Consider the following 13,605-nt stretch of genomic DNA (forward strand, 5'->3'; position numbering starts at 1 on the left):
AACCAACCTGCCTGACTTCCTTCCTTCCTTCCTTCTCCCTCCTTTCTTCCTCCTTCCTTTCTTCCTTACATAAACCAACCAACCTTCCTTCCTTCTTTCCTTCCTTTTTTCCTTTCTTCTTTTTTCTTGAGACAAAGTCTTGCTCTTTCGCCCAAGATGGAGTGCAGTGGCGCCTTCATAGCTCAAGGCAGCCTCAAACGTCTGGGCTCCAGCAATCCTCCCACCTCAGTCTCCCAAGTAACTGGGACTACAAGGGTCTACCACCAAGCCAGGCTCTCGCCTCCTTATATCAAAGAATAGCCAAAGACGGCCAAGCATAGTGGCTGATGCCTGTAATCCCAACACTTTGGGCGGCCGAAGTGGGCGAATCACCTGAGGTCAGGAGTTTGAGACCAGCCTGGCCAACATGGTGAAACCTCATCTCTACTAGAAACAAAATTAGTTGGGCGCGGTGGCTCACGCCTGTAATCCTAGCACTTTGGGAGGCCAAGGAGGGTGGATTGCCTGAGCTCAGGAGTTTGAGACCAGGCTGGGCAACATGGTGAAACCCTGTCTCTACTAAAACACACAAAAAAAGTTAGCTGGGCATGGCGGCGTGTGCCTGTAGTCCCAGCTACTCGGGAGACTGAGGCAGGAAAATTGCTTGAACCCGGGAGGCGGAAGTTGCGGTGAGCCTAGATCACGCCACTGCACTCCAGCCTGGGCAACAAAGCGAGACTCCAGCTCCAAAAAAAAAAAAAAATTTTTTTTTTAAACTAGCCACACATGGTGGTTCATTCCTGATTCCTATAATCCCAGCTACTTGGGAGGCTGAGGAGGAGAATCACTTGAACCCAGGAGGCAGAGGTTGTAGTGAGCTAAGATTGTGCCATTTCACTCCAGCCTGGACAACAAGCACAAAACTCTATCTCAAAAAAAAACCAAAAACTAAATCAACAACCAAAGATCACGCATAAGAGGTGAGACTGGGGACTGGGAGGGTTAGGTAAAGAGTTAGAATACTCCAGAACGCTAGGCCACAGGCCCTAATCTCCTATTTCTCTATCCTTCCTTAAAATGTCTGAAGTCTTTGACTCAGCAACGCAGCACTTGAGTGACTTGAACGTAAACATATTTTGAAAGAAGAACATATTTTAGGGAGTTCCATCGCAGAAGATTTGAATGTGGTGTAATTCAGCTTGCTGGGAGGGGCGGGGGTGGCTGGTGGGTGGATAGAGATGGAGAGATGGAAGTGAATGTGTCAGACTGACACATTAATAGGGCTAATGATTTCAACATTTAAAAAGTTTAACAGCTCCGAGTGAACACAGGAGTCGAGCTCCAGTGGGAGGCTTTTAAAATATCCACATTGACAGTTTCTGCACTTTTTGAGCTTCTTCTGTTTGTTTCTTTTCCAAAGCTTATTAGCACCTCTGTTCTGTTTGGGAGACTTCAGCCACCTTAGCAGCATGGAGGGGAGAACTGACTCCAGGGGGCTGAGCGCCACCACCGCCAGTGGTAGGTCTCTCAGGAATAGATTTGAGTCCTGGGAGCCTGTCAAGGACTTTTCCTCTTGAAAAATCACGAAGCTTTGGTCCACAACGTTGTTAAGGGGCTTTAAAGGAAGCAGAGTGCCTCCTTCCACCCTCCAAGTAGCCCAAAGCAACTTTGCCCGGATGCTAAGGACTTCCTTCCTGGCTGGGGTTGGCGGCAGCTGGGATAAACCCTCATTTAAGCCACCCCGTGCTGTCCTCACTGCTTGCCCCAGGAAAAGACCGACCCAGTATTTCTGGCTGAGTCAGTTGGGCCTCTCCCACCCATTCACATTCAGAAAGAGGAGGCTGGAAAATTTGAATATGCAAAACACCCAATGACATTGTGCTCAATCAGCCCCATTAGTGTGGCTGCCGTTGAAGATCAAGCAGGTCAAAGGGAATGTTTACAAATGTATCAGCTACCTGGTTTGCAAGTCCCTTTGGACAGCTCAGATCTCGGTGTAGTTTCTGTATAAGTATTAAAACATCAAAGACTAATTTAGTAAGTGACTAGAGTAACATCTGGGGGGAAATTATATTCAGCTGTGTGAGATAAAGACCATCGTAGAAGCATTTTCTTCAGGCGTGCTCTGTGCATTTTCTTTGAAGGGCTCTTTTATGCCTGATGTTTTATATATAGTATTAAAATATAAGAGTAAAATATTTCTTCGGGAAGAAAGATAAAAAGAATTGAAATTAAAGAGAATACCAACACATGTGTGTGCAAAAGAAACTAAGATGGGGAATGTGGATAAGCGGATAATAAACGGGGAAGTGGCCGTCTGGATGTTGTTAATGTCTCCACAACTTTTCCCTTCAGTCTTCCTGTGAACTGCATACTGTGTGGTGGTTAAAAGTTCAGGCTTTAGGGGCAGAATGTTTAGGGTCAGATTCCTACTCTGCCACTTAGCTGTGTGACTTTGGGCAAGTACCCAACCTCTCTGTGCCTCATTTTCCTCCCTGGTGAAAACAGAATAATACAACTATGCACTCAACTGGTTTTTTCGTTTTGTTTGTTTCTGAGACGGAATCTTGCTCTGTTGCCCAGGCTGGAGTGCAGTGGTGCGATCTCGGCTCACCGCAACCTCTGACTCCTGGGTTCAGGCGACTCTCCTGCCTCAGCCTTCCTAGTAACTGGGATTACAGATGCGTGCCACCACACTCAGCTTTGTATTTTTAGTAGAGACGGGGTTTCACCTTGTTGGCCAGGCTTGTCTCAAACTCCTGACCTCAAGTGATCTGTCCACCTCGCCCTTCCAAAGTGCTGGGATTACAGGCATAAGCCACCACGCCCAGCCTCGACTGGTTGTTTTGAAGGCTGTATGGACAGCATGCACGTGAAACAGCGGCTGGTCTGGTAGACAGCCAAACAAGGGCTGCTCCATGACATTTTCATATTAAAAAAAAAAAAGAAGCATTTTATTCAGAAAGGTTGCTTCCTCCCCACCAAAGAACTAAAATATCTACCTAGTTGGATCCTTTCTTCCAGCTGTTAAATACGTATTGAGCAATCCCTGCCAAGAACTGGATACCACTTTGAATATATTTGGACTGAAATACAAACATATCTACAGTATTGTACTGGCCGTTTCTGTGTCAGTTTAATTGGCAATTGCTTTCTAGACAATTGCATTTTTCATTCAAATGCTACCACAGGAAGGCTTGCATGGATTCCAGTTAGGATGACAGACCCAAAAAGGCTTTGTAGGTGGCCACTGTTAGATCCTGAGCTCCCAGCAGGAAAGCACCAACATAAAACCTGACATTAAGAATAGTAACAGCAATGACTAGTATTTTCTAGTGCCCTGCTTCATGGCAGGCACCAGTCTCCAGAGCTTATATACATATCTCTCATCTCTATGCATATCTCTAATCTTATCAGCTTCAGGAGGCAGATGCTATTAGCGACATTTGACAGATGAGGAAATGGGCCCAGAGTGGTTAAGTGATGCTAAGTGCCTGAACCTGGGCTCCAGGCCAGGCCCATCTGGTTCCCTCCAGTTCACAGGGTATCCAACTAGCTCTGGGTCCTTGTCCTTATAATTTCTGAGGCCAAAAGCAATGCATTCAGAATCTTACCATTTGCCAGAAAGTTCTCGGTATCTACTATAAAGTTCATCTGCTGCAATTGTTCCCTTCTGCAGGCCTCTCTCCTGCATACTGGACACGCCCCTTCCTCACCCCCGCCCCTCCTTTCCCACTCCCTATTGGAGGTCTCATAGAGTCTTCACCTTACCCCGTGGTTCTCAACCTGGGGAGTTTGGCCCCACAGAGGACATTCAGCCATGTCTGGAGATACTTTTGAAGTCACCACTTGGGAGGAGGTGTGCCACAGGTAGCTAGTGGGTAGAGGCCAGGGAAGCTGCTACACATCCTGCAGCGCACAGGACAGCCCCCTCAAAGAATTATCTGGCCCCAAATGTCAACAGAGCTAAGACTGAGAAACCCTGAAAACAGAACCCTTGATTTCTGTGCCCCAAATCAATTCCTACTCAAGTCTTTGTTTTCTCAGTACAAGCCACCATGACTCAAAGTTTCTCAGGCCCCAAATTGAAGAGTTTGCCTAATTTGTCCTTTTCACTCATCCCTTTTTTTCACATTTCATCTCTAACTGTCACTATTAAAGAAAAAGAGTTTGGCCAGGTGTGGTGGCTCACCTCTGTAATCCCAACACTTTAGGAGGCCAAAGCAGGAAGATCACCTGAGGTCAGGAGTTCGAGACCAGCCTAGCCAGCATGGTGAAAACCTGTCTCTACTAAAAATACAAAAATTAGCCAGGTGTGGTGATGCACGCCTGTAATCTCAGCTACTCGGGAGGCTGAGGCAGGACTACTGCTTGAACCTAGGAGGCAGAGGTTGCAGTGAGCCGAGATCATGCCATTGCACCCTAGTCTGGGTGATAGAGTGAGCGTCCATCTCCAAAAAATAAAATAAAATAAAGAAAAAGAGTTTAATTCAATGATATTTGACTCATATTCCCCTCTCCTAACATGGTGGTTCAGTTAACTCTTACAATATCTACTTATTCACAATCCATAAACATTTATCACAAACTCCGTGTCTACTCCATGCCATGGGGGAGCATTGGAGCCTGCTTGGAGCCTTAGAGTCTGTACACACCAGAACGTGTAGTGAGGAAAAGAGAGATTATTTAAACAAACTCCCAGAAATTAAGTCCAGTTGAGCACTGGCTGCCCATTGACCTCTCAGAAGGCCTTTGCCTCTCCCAAAGGTGCCACCATTGTTCGAATCTAGAGAATCCAATACGGGACCACAAAGAGCAGAGCACTAAGGCAAGCCAAGTGTTTCAGAGACACAGCTTTTGCTCCCACCCCTTTTCCATTAGGCTTAGCTGCTCCCAGAAATCCAGAGAAGCTTTTCAACCACCACCTTGCACAAGGAAACACAAGCAGGCTGGAAGCTTTTAGACAGGACATCCTAGGAAATGATTAAAGGTGCAATTCTGCCTTCCCGGCACAAACTAATCATTCCAATGGCACCAGGATAGCCAAGGAGAGTACTCCTACATCCATCCCAGCCAGGAAGGTGGCAAGGAAGTCAGGCACAAAACTATGCTCCAGGAACCCTTGGGACCCTGCCTCCAGGGACTGAGCTGGGTCTAGGACAGGCCTGAACATTTTGCTTCAGCTCTGCAGCTGTGGCGTCATGGTGTAGAGTCCCAGGTTAAGTTACTCTGGGCAAGTCACACAACCTGCAGAGACTCATTTTTCTCTTTGGTAAAATAGAGATGGTAATACCTACTTCCAAGAGTTCGTGTGGAGAATTAAATACGCTATCACATGCAAAGCACTTACTCACAATCATACTTTACATAAAAGTTAGCTATGTGTGTATCTTAGGTATGATTTTATTATTATTAAAATGTTTAGGCCATGTGCAGTGGCTCATGCCTATAATCCTAGCACTTTGGGAAGCCAAGGAGGGTGGATCACAAGGTCAGTAATTTGAGACCAGCCTGGACAACATAGTGAAACCCTGCCTCTACTAAAAATATAAAAAATTAGCCAGGCATGGTGGTAGGTGTCTGTAATTCCAGCTACTCGAGAGGCTGTGGCAGGAGAATTGCTTGAACCCGAGGGGCAGAGGTTGCAGTGAGCCAAGATTGCACCACTGCACTCCAGCCTGGGTGACAGTAGGAGATTCTGTCTAAAGAAAAGAAAAAAAATTAGTACAGTGCCTGGCACGACACTTGAGAAATAGGAACTAATGTAACTTAGGGTTAGGTTAGACCTGAAATTTTAGGCGATCTTGAGATGCTGGAATTCATCTAAAATCTGAATGTACCTTCAGAAAGAAAGAGACAGAAGAAAAAACCAAAGGTTATATTTTCAAAATGAGCAAAAATCAAACATGTATTAGACACCTACTATTTGCCAGGCATTCTCCAAGGCACTAGAAATGCAATGGTGAGTTAAAGAAAGGTCCCTCCTGATGCTAAGCCACTTGAGGAAAATTTGACGGATGGTTTTGAACTTTCCTTTTTTTTCTTTTGGTTTAGCATTTTTTTTTTTTCTTTTCTATTTTTTGAGACAGTCTTGCCAGGCTGGAGTGCAGTGGCATGAACTCAGCTCACTGCAACCTCCTTCTCCTAGGTTCCAGTGATTCTCCTGCCTTAGCCCCTCAAGTAGCTGGAACTACAGGTGCACGCCACCATGCCCAGCTAATTTTTATATTTTTAGTAGAGATGGGTTTCACCATGTTGGTCAGGCTAGTCTCGATCTCTTGACCTTGTGATCTGCCCATCCCAGCCTCCCAAAGTGCTGGAATTACAGTTGTGAGCCATTGTGCCCGGCTTTCTTTTTATTATTACTATACTTCTAAGATATTTATCCTAAGGAGATAAACTATCACAAGAAATCTGTTTTAAATTTTTTATTTTCATAGTTTTTTGGGGAACAGGTGGTATTTGGTTACATGGATAAATTCTTTTGTGGTGCTTTCTGAGATTTTGGTGCACCCATCACCTGAGCAGTGTACGCTGTACCTAATTTGTAGTCTTTTATCCCTCACCCTCTTTTAAAAAAAAAAAAGTTTTTGCAAATGGCGTCCTAGTTCTTGGCAATGTTTTCCCCGGGTTCTGTAACGTCATTGACGGTAGAATCACAACTATACCCAGACAGCCACCTGGGAGAGAACTGTGAACTTCATCTGGTTACCGACCACTCCCACCTCCAGGGGCAGTTATCTAGCCCCATGAAAATGCTTCTGATAAAGGTGGGAGTGTGCGCTAGACTTGCAGAGGATCACAGTTAGATTTTGATAGGATGGGGTCGAAAGCTAAGAGCAATGAATTGTGCTCTCGGTTTTTTTTAAAAAAAGAACCAAAGATAGAGAAAGACATATGACAGTGTCCAAAAAGCAAAACAAAGCAAACACAAAATCCTCCCTTTTTGATTCTCAAATTCTGTTTTCTTACTGAGCCAATTGCATAGTTTCCCCTGTGATGCTCTAGAATATGACCCCTCCCTGTCTGGGGGCCTTGCTCAGGATAACTTTTCCCGTCTGCCTGTGGCTCAGAGGTGGTCGGAGCCAGGTTGAACGGAGGGTGGACAGGCAGTTCTGCTGGTGCTTTTGCACTTGAGAGGGGGCTTGGGGACTGAGACAGCCATCATCCCTCGCCACCTCCGCTCAGCCAGCCTGTGCGGGTGAAGACTGACCTTGGGCTGGCTGAGTACCTGGGTCTCCCTACACTGGCCAAACCCCATAGACCTCTCACAGCCTGCAGCCATCCCAGCTGGTCTCCAAGCACTCTCTTCCCTCCACCCTGCTCCACACCTCCATCTTTCAATGTCTTTGTCCCACCATGCCCACTCCCTCTGTCAGCAATGTCCTTCTCATTTTTAACATTTAACATCTGCATATCCTTCCAGACCAAACTGCCGCCTTATCTTCTGCCGGCCGCCTCTCCCAGTGTCCCAGGGCAGAGGTAGCACACTTTCGCACTTCCCTCTCAGAGTGCTCAGGACACAGTCCAGTACTAAGTAATGCACACAGCGCTTCTCCCAGTAGTTTGAGCTCCTGGAGGGCTGGAGACACGCTTGATTTATTTGTATCATTTCCGGGATATGAGAGGTTCTCAACAAATGTGGAAGGAATGCATAACTGACTGAATAAATGAATGACACCAGTCTGAAATTCCTAACTAAAGTTACTTAGAGATCATTTTTCCCAAACTGGTTCTCCCCTTCACTTGTTGTGTGGCCTTGGGCAAGTTACTTAACCTATCTGTGCCTCCATTTCTTCATCTGTAAAACGCAGCTAATAGTTGAAGGGTATATCTACTTTATAGAGTGGCCATGAGCATCAACTGTTAGTGTAGGTAAAGTACTTAGATCAGTACCAAGCAAATAGTAAGCACTCAATAATTGTCAGAGTTTATCACCCAGTGTGCATGTGCCCAGAGATGCATCCGACTAGCCCTATCTCCGTCCCCATCCCCACTGCTGTGAGGGTTGGCTGCTGGTGGCTCTACCTGCACCCTTTCTTTGGAGAATTACTGTCAGCCAAAGGGATCAACCTCGCCTGGAGGGTCACTCTCTGCAGTTCATGGTCAATGCCTGATGACCTCCGGGACAACAGGCTGCCCCCTGCATCAATTTGATGATCTGGGGTACAAAACTTGCCCCTCTGCCTTAAAGCAGCATTAACGTCTTAGGGCGAGCTGTGTTCCCAGTGTCCTCATAACAGTAGGCTGAAGCTAGTCTCCAACCCAGCATCCCTTCTCCCTTCCCTGTCCTGCTGCCTCACTCCTGAACCCTTGAGGGCACACCACTCAATTGCTTGAACAGAAATCCCTTTCCCGGGCTCTGTCTGTAGGGAGCTTGGTTGAGACGACCACTGTCACCGCCAGTATCAGCCGACAGGAAGAAGAAATGAGACCCAGAACAGTTACTTGGTTTGTCCAAGACCCAAAGTTAGGAGCACAAGTTGGAGGTAGTCAGGCATTGACCAGAAGTTCATTTGTTATTTTAGAGAAGTGCAGGTTTTTATATCTCCAATGAGCCTTTTCTAAGAAACACCTACTGAATAAACTAACCAACATTCAGCTTGAAAAACACAAACTGAGGTACCTGAGGTAGGTACAGAAAGTCACGGCAATAAAGAATCAACGGGAAAGGAAAGCATGACAATTACACGCCTTTGTGGGTGGTGAGGAGAGTGAGGACAGTTTTTGCTGAGTCCCGATCCCATGAGATGAGAGCAGGGTCCAGGCCAAGCGGGGGACCCCTCAGGCCTGAGGCGTAGGTGGGGGTGGCAAGACGGGTCACAATGACGTCCCTGCTTGCCTTGGCCTTACCATGATCCCACCTATCCAGACACACTGCCCCTTGCAGAATTCACCATGCCCATGAGCCTCCAGTGAGTAATCTTCAGCAATTCCCCGCTGCCCCCAGGACCCCCAGCTCGAAGCCATCTCCATTTGATAATCCCGTGGAGGCCATCAAATTCCATCCAGCTCAGGTCAGCCCCTTACACTGGACTGTGAGGACTTTGAGGGCAGGAGCTGGGACTTGGATCTTTGCCCTACCCCAGGGCGGAGGGAGACAAAGGGAAAAGGAATGTGACAGACACTTGTGTTTGGCAGTTGTGAGGTAGGAAGCACACTTTTCCTTGAGAGTGACAGCTGGTGGAAGTCCATCATTCCAGGCTCTCACAGCCACTGAAACTGATGAAGCTAGATTCTAATCCAAGTCAGTCCAAGCTGAAACAGACCAGGAAAAGGAAAATCAACCTCAGCAAGGCACTTAAAGACATTTGATGTAATTAGATGGACATTTTGCTGGGAAAGGAGGCTGATGGGAATGCTTTGCAGGCCCTAATGTAGGAGTTCTTTCTCAATGTAGAAGTGTTTTTCACTCCCCTGGTTGCAACACTAGCATAAAATTATGAAAAATTTAAATAATACAGAAGTGTATACAACAGAAAATATTAGTGCCTGGTATTCTCTCTCATCCTCTGCAGTAACTACCTTAAGGGTTTAAATATACTGACTGGGTGTGGTGGCTCACGCCTGTAATCCCAGCACTTTGGGAGGTAGAGGTGGGCAGATCACTTGAGGTCAGGAGTTCAAGACCATCCTGGCCAACACGGTGAAACCCCATCTGTACTAAAAATACAAAAAATTAGCCAGGCGTGGTGCCACGTGCCTGTAATCCCAGCTACTTGGGAGGATGAGGCAGGAGAATCACTTGAACCCAGGAAGTGGAGATTGCAGTAAGCTGAGATCACACCATTGCACTCTAGCCTGGGCGACAAAGAATGAGACTCTGTCTCAAAAAAAAAAAAAAAGAACTTAAGTATACTTCCAAACATTTTTTAATAGACAGACAGATGAGTAGACAACAAATAACATAAATTCAGAACTATAACTTTTTCTCTGTTCTTTTTTCCTCTTTTAGCTACTTCTCTAAGTAGTGCCTCATTTTGTTTAACATCTGAAAAATGTATGCAACCATTTAATAGATATTTATTATACATCTGTTATAGACAAGATAATATACTAGACATTGGAGATAAAGCAGTTACATATTGATAGACTTTTTGCTTCCAATTTTTTGCTATAGTAGGCCATACTACAATAAACATCTTTTTACATATATTTGTGGCTACTTCTGCAAGAATTTTTATAGAAAAAAAATTCTAGAAGGTGAATTAATGGATCAAAGTGTATGTCCATTACAGTTGAAAATTAGTGCTAAACTGCTCTCCAAAAAAAGATAGTATTTTATATATATTTATATATAAATGTATATAGTGAAATATATATTTCCCTACATCCTAGTCAACAATAAATATCACTCTTTCCATACCTGGCCAATCTGATAGGTAAAAGCTTATGTTTTAAAATTTTTCACTTTAAAATTACTTTTAAAACTGGCATTTTAAAATATATTCAATAGCTATCGGAATTTCTTTTCTAGTGAATTGCCTGTTATACATTTCTATTTTTTAGAAAAATCATCTTATCATTGATTTGTGGGGGCTCTTTATTTGTTCAGGACCTTAAATCCTTTGTTGTGTATAATGCAAATATTTTTCTCCAATTTGAATATCTTTCAACCTTCTTTATGGTATCCTCTCTTGAACAGAAGTTTAAAGAGATTTTTTTCAGAGTGGTAACATTTATTAGGAAGGAGAGATTTTAGTTAGACCCTCATGTCACATACAGAAGAAAGAGATAGTAACTGTCATTTCTAAAGAGGAAAGAGAGCAGGCAGAGGGTCTGGACTCCCAGGGGACAAGTAGTTCAGCTGGACAATGGGAGGAGTATGAGATTAGGGTGGATAAGGCCACTGCTCACTGAAGTTCAGTGGCTAAAATACTGCTCCACCAGCCAGCCACTGGAAGGCTGTCCTGCTCTCCAGCAGACACTTGGGAAGTGGTTGGTGGCAGGAAGGGAGAATGTCATGCTATCTCTTGCTGCTCCTCCAGGCTTCTTTACCGTTACTAACGAAGTTGGCCAAAGGGCCAGGTGGGCCTGCAGGTGTGTGGCTGGGCTGGCTCTGAGGGGTTCGGGTACCGGGGGTGGAAGGGAGTATGAGGAAGACGTGTATGAGTATGAGTATGAGGCACCACCAGGACCTGGTAGGGTGCTCAGTCCATTCCCGTTCTGGCCCTCAGAGGCTGGAGACGCAGCAGGGGTCTGGTGATAGGCTGGGAAGCTGTAGGGTTGCTGCTCTTCTGCACCGCCTTGTTGGGTGCCTGCTGGTTGCTGTGCTCTGGGTTTGGCTCACCCAAGTTAGGAACCTCAGAATAAACCATACAGAATTCTCCAGTCTTCTGCAGCTCACCCCTACAGCCAGTATGCAGTATCAGACAGCCTTTGAAAGCTACCCTTTGGTGAGCCAGATAATGTCCCCAGGCTGGATCAGATTGCCAGCGTCATCAAGACGGAGATACTGATGCTACCCATTTTGTCTGCCACTTTGCAGGTCCGAACCTTGTGCCCCTCCTTTGTCTTGGCCTGTCTTCAGCACAATGACAATAAGGTTCAGGTTCTTGAGCCCTGGTTTGATATCCTTCACAAAGGTCTCTGTCCACATGCAGCCCGAGCCAGGCACACCGTTTTTTGTTTTGTTTTAAAGCCGGAATCTCTTTCTGTTGCCCAGGTTGGAGTGCAATGGCACGATCTCTGCTCACTGCAACCTCCATCCCCCGGGATCGTTCAAGCGATTCTCCTGCCTCAGCCTCCCAAGTAGCGGGGATTAGAAGCATAAGCCATCACACTCCACTAATTTTTGTATTTTGCTGAGATAGAGTCTTGCTCTGTCGCCAGGCTGGAGCACAGTGGCGAAGTCTCGGCTCACTACAATCTCCGCCTCCTGGGTTCAAGCAATTCTTCCGCCTGAGCCTCCCGAGTAGCTGGGACCAGAGATGCGTGCCAAACGCCCCGTTAATTTTTGTATTTTTAGTATAGACGAGGTTTCATCATGTTGGCCATGCTGGTCTCGACCTCTTGACCTCGCGTGATCGCTTGCCTCGGCCTCCCAAAGTGTAATCCCAAAGTGCTCGGGTTACAGGTGTGAGCCACTATGTCCAGCCTTAAATTTTTATACTGTCAGATTTATCTAGTTTCTGTGTGTTTGGGTTTTCATGCTATGCTAGAAAGACTTCTTGTTCATAAATGAACAAGATCAAGAGTTTTGGAATGAAAATTGATTCTAATATATGTGAAGCATTATGCTGAATGTTGGTGGACACATAAATACCTTTATCAGGCAAGCTATTTTTAAACTGTATTATTAAATTATAATTACAATTTAATGCTAGGCCAAATAATGGGAAAAAAATTATAGAAATAAGAACTACATTTAATTAAAAGTGAATATCTAATTATTTTTAAATAGGCATTTTTTTTTTTAATTACAGAAGTAATTCATATTATGACGGGGGGTTGGTCATGCATGGTGGCTCATGCCTGTAATCCCAACACTTTGGGATGCCGTGGTGGGAGGATCATTTGAGCACAGGATATTGAGACCAGCCCAGGCAACAGAGTGAGATCTGATCACTATAAAAAATTGAAAAATCAGTCAAGTGTGGTGGCACAGGCCTATAGTCCCAGCTACTCAGTAAGCTAAGGCAGAAGGACTGCTTGCTCCCAGGAGTTCGAACTCGTAGTGAACTATGATTGTACCATCACACTCCAGCTGGGTGACAGAGCAAGAGCCTGTTTCAACAAAGAAATGAATAAATAAAGGGGGGATTACATAATAGCACAAGTAACAATTTCCCCCATAATTGCATTCCTCTGAATAACCACAGTTTATATTTCACTATTTTTCTTTCCAGTCTTTTTTCCTAGTCTTGTATACTTATGCATATTTTTTAAACAAAATTGGGTTCAAATGGAATGGTCTTTTTTTCACTGAATATCAGATTGTAAATCTAGGGGAGGGCTGAGTAACTATTGTATAATCCATTACACAGTCCACGATTGAAATCCAGCAGTACTTACTTCTAAAGGAAGTCTTTTAAGATGATAAAGTATATACCCAAACAACCTTCTTTGTAAAATCTCTTGCTCCTTTGATCTTTTATCACCTACACTTTTTTTGTTTTAGCTGCTTCTGTACATAACTGTTGAGCTTTGTTATCTTGGAAAGGTTTTATGTCCATCCACTCCCTTTTCACATTTTTACCATGCCTTTCTTGAAAACCACATTTTAGTGACACTTCTGAGTGATTTCTTTTTTTCTTCTGTCTTTTTTTTTTTTTTTACGAGACAGGATCTTGCTTTGTCACCCAGGCTGGAATGCAGTGGCACAACCAGAGCTCACTGCAGCCTCAAACTCCTGGGCTCAAGAGATCCTCTTCCCTCAGCCTCCCAAGTAGCTGGGACTACAGGCACACACCAATCATGCCTGGCTAATTTTTCCATTTTTGTAGAGACTGGGTCTCACTATGTTGGCCAGGCTGGTCTCAAACTCCTGGTCTCAGGTGATCCTCCTGCTTTGACCTCCCAAAGTACTGGGACTACAGGCATAAGCCAGCATGCCTGGCTCAGAGTGTCTTTTCAATGGGACATGGAGACAGCTTTTGCTTTGTGCTGCTTCAAGTTTTGTATAAA

At 45.0% G+C, this 13,605-nt stretch overlaps 1 pseudogene; it reads right to left on the minus strand.

Moving 5' to 3' along the window:
- Window positions 1–10,945: 10,945 nt before the first annotated feature.
- LOC105709202 (SOSS complex subunit B1-like) lies at window positions 10,946–11,578 on the minus strand (annotated as a pseudogene).
- Window positions 11,579–13,605: the final 2,027 nt, after the last annotated feature.

Source organism: Aotus nancymaae, unplaced genomic scaffold (genome assembly GCF_030222135.1).
Source record: "Aotus nancymaae isolate 86718 unplaced genomic scaffold, 86718_ANA_hifiasm-v0.15.2.pri h1tg000006l, whole genome shotgun sequence".
NCBI lineage: Eukaryota > Metazoa > Chordata > Mammalia > Primates > Aotidae > Aotus > Aotus nancymaae.